We start from the raw sequence: 4,194 nt of genomic DNA on the forward strand, positions 1-4,194 counted from the left end.
TTGGACTCACCCTCTTTAATCACCCATCAATTTAGCCATTGGTTGCAATCTCAGAGCCATCTATGGGGATAGTTCCACCTAAGAGGGTGTTAAGTGCTCCACAAAGATCAAATTTCACTTACTTGTGTTTTTATTAGTTTTTCTAACTTAGAAAATTCCTTGAATGCACATTAGGCTCGCTAACACTTCATTTGGACATTAAAATTGAACAAACTCTTGACGTGGAGGGTCTCCGGGTGCGTGCTTGACAAATTGAGTTTCACATATCTTTGTTTTGGGTTTAAAACACTCTAACACAATCTTGAATGCCTAACAATCAATGAACATTGCATGGTTTTGATGCATTTCAATGACGCTCGCATTTCTTATGCTGACGAATTCTTGATTTCCATTATGTTGACGACGCTGTCAAGTTGGAATGAACATTGTATGCCCTAATCACGAGTGTCTTCAATCATAGCTTACAAAATCTTAATCATCAATTGGAAAAGAACTTTTCTTTTTAGCCCAAGGTCATCTGAATCTTCTCTCCCCTTGTCGCCTTTGCAGGCCATCTTGGGTGCATAAGATTAGGATCCAAAATCTTGTCTTAGCTTTTTAAGAGGCCTGCTTGGAGATTTCATCACCCCTTGGGATGACCTCAACTCTAGTGTTTTGACAGAGTATAAAGATCGGGAGGTGAATCCAAAGACACCTCTCTTGGAATCAAGATTTTGTCACTCGGGCTAAGCCTCAAGGAACTTTATACCCTTGAGAAGTGAAAGAGGAGAAGTGGGTTACCGCTCCTCTCGGCTGTGTGACATCTTTTTGGTTTCATCTATGGATTTGGGCCTCACGTACCTTGCGTATATCGAGGACTCCCTAGCTAAACCAAATTTCATCCTTGTAGAAAGCTTCCTAGGATGTTGGTGTATTTGATGTGCTTGCTCAAAACTTTTGTCTGCTTGTTTGTTCACTGCTTTTGAATGAATGTTTGCCAATTTTGGTCGAAATCCCAGAAAAGCAAAAATCTCCTAGCTCAAGGCATACTTAGCGTAGTCACTGCCTCATTAGAAAATCATCCAAGCTCCCCCACTGCAACCAAATCTATCTAGTTCTTTGCCTTAGAACAATCCCAAATCCACAGTCCATCCAAATCATCCCCCCAGCCAACTAGCAACCCAATCCAAAATCACCCAAGCCTTTAAAGAGTTGTTGTTACTCTGCTAGAGTTTGCTATCCAATTAATCTATTCTACCAATCAACCAATCTCACCAAGGTTATCCCTCTGACAGAGCATTGTCTAGGGTAATCTAGCTTTTTCACTTGCATCCCTCATCACCTTGAGCTAAAGGTTGGGATCCACAAGTGGTCAATCTTGTGTCATGCCCATAGGATCATTAGTCTATCCTTAAGTTGACACAATCTCCACCGAATCTAGCACATAGGAAAGAAAACCTCTCACCTTTTGACAACATGCCCTTGAAGTCTTCCATCCATAGGAAAGCCAAAAATCTCCAGCCAATCCTCCTTAGGTCTGTCATACAGCTTTGACTCTCCCTAGGAAATCTTTCATCAGCCAATCCAAAATATGTGCTTAATCCAAATCCAACCATGAGCTTCCGTGTTCATCCATATGCAAGACCACATCCCCATCAAACTCATCATCAAAGCATGAAGTACCAATCCTATCATGATGTGTTTGGTCGCATTGTCCTTGCTCCCGCCACCTCCTATTCCAATGATGATGAAAATCTTGTTGACTATGACTGGTATATTGAAAGCCTTAGAAACATTCCCCCAAGCATCCCCCAAAATCCAAGAGTTATTCCAAACTATCTAGTCATGCCATCCAATATTCCAGCTTCCTCTCCATCACCCCATCAACCAAGCTTCCAATCTCCCACCCCCATCACACTAGCTATTCCTGTCAATCCACCTCCACCTTCGACACACGAGTCTCCAAGGAATCTCCTAGAGGAAATACAAGAAAAGTTTCCTCCAACAGTCGATAAGCCATGTCATCTAATCCAACCATGTGAAGTAGTCAGTGATGAAGCTTCCCCATCTATAATATCACCTCCATCTCCCATAGCTATCATCCCCATACCATCCATCAAATTGCTTAAAATCTTTCCACTTCCCGCAAGCATCAAAATCCCACCACCTATCAAATCCCTCCAAATCCTATCCACATCGCCTCCAAGCATTTCCCAAATCTCTCGTAATGACCCTTATGCATCCATCTTCTACTCACCCATCTCCACTAATGAATCTCCCATCTATCCATCCACTGCCTTTGAAGAATCCATCCCTTCACCTCCTATCGCACCATCCACTCCAAACCAATCCTATCAAGATCCTGCCCAAAAGCATGTTGACATCCCCCAAAGCATAAATGAAGATATCATCATACCATGTCTTCCATCCATAGTGCAGTCACCATCTCCTCCATCTCCAAAACCTCGAGCCATATCTCCTCCTTCACCCACCCTCATTAATTTCAATCCACTTGCCATCCATTTTCTTAGTCCTAAGCCATCTCTAACCCTTCCTCTAATCATTTTTACAACCCTAAGCAAGCTTAAAACCCCCCTAAACCCTCAAATTCGAATTTCATGGTATCTCTCACAAATATCTTCAACCAAAAAACTTTATAAAGCCCACAAAGTCATAAATGTTCTTACAAAGCACTTATGAAGGGTCTTTATGAAGATTTTATCCCTTGAGCCTCCTTTGTTGACTCATCCTTCCCCTTTCCTCCATCCTCTCACCATGTGACATGTGTCACTCCTTGATTGGTTGTAAGGAAGCACAATCCATGTGCTCTCCTCTCATGCAATCTAAGCCTTCCATGAGCTTTTTCCCATCCTTGCATCTTAGCCCTCAATCCCTCAAGCCTCTTGCCTATAAATTGGATCCTTCCCCTTTGCAAAATAACACAATCCATGAAGTAAAGTTATAATGCTATTTTGAGAGCCAAATCCATACTAAAGCTATCTATCCACACCAAAAATCCACAATCATCCATTGAAGCCTTTGGAAGCATATTGAGCATACATCCTATCCATTTAGATAAAGCCACTCAACAAGAGAGCTTCTCATTGAGAGAGCCCATTAATGACTCATATTTTCAATTGAGAGCTCATCTTAGTCTATCTTGAAGTTTATGAATTTTTTTTAGTTTGTAGAAGCTTTATTTAAATTTGGTTTCTATTAGCATACTAGCATTGCTCATATACATTTTGGCACGCCCGGTGGGACATCTTGTCATCCCACCAGCTACATCAAGATCCTATCCTTCCATCTCCTATAAACACTTCTTGTCTTTTCTTTAGCATCCTTTCATTGTAGCCTTAAATAGATAAATAATACATTATATCATCAAATTCCTATTTGGTCTAGCACTTCTTTTATACACCATATAACTCAACCTTTCTCTAGGTACTCTAGTTATCCTTTCTTTTCAAATCCTCTTCATCAATCAATCAAATGATAGCATTCTGAAAAAAGTTACTAATTGTCTTACCAGCAAGTAGCAAGTTTGACATCAGTGACAAAATAATGATTGTTCCCATAATAGGTATCTATAATTTTTTTAGGATTAACCTCAGATATAAATAACAATTACATGCAAATATTACCAATATCTGTAATTAATAGATCACATAGAAGAGATCACAAGACACCAAGATTTAATGTGGTTCACCCAAACCCTAGGCTACATCCACCAAACAGCAAGTCCAATACTATTATCATCTAGTGATTACAATCTATAATCCCTTATAGCTCAATACCACCACAAGAACCAAAATGATAGAAAAATAGTAGTCAATTCCTTTTACAATATAAGGTCATTTTTGGCTTTTGGGGCACTGGCCTAAAAAACCTCTATGGGGGCGTTGCCCCTGAACTCCACCCTATACTATGATAGGGAGCGCACCTGACCTCATAGGGGTGCTACACCTTGACCCCATCTTGGGGGCACTACCCCCAAACCCTCATAGAAATAATCTAGATGGAAATTGTGTCGAACAAACCTTTGATTTTGATTAGGATCAATGACACAAAAACTTCAACAATCTTCTTTTTCAACAATCTCCATCTTTGGCATTGATGGAAAACCAATACCAAAAATAATACCACAAAGAAACTTAATAATCTCTCCCTCTATCAGTATCTATCCTTCCTTAGTATAGGTTACTGCTTTCTTTT

Source organism: Cupressus sempervirens, chromosome 10, assembly GCF_028749045.1.
Source record: "Cupressus sempervirens isolate cs-2001-9-10 chromosome 10, ASM2874904v1, whole genome shotgun sequence".
Lineage (NCBI taxonomy): Eukaryota > Viridiplantae > Streptophyta > Pinopsida > Cupressales > Cupressaceae > Cupressus > Cupressus sempervirens.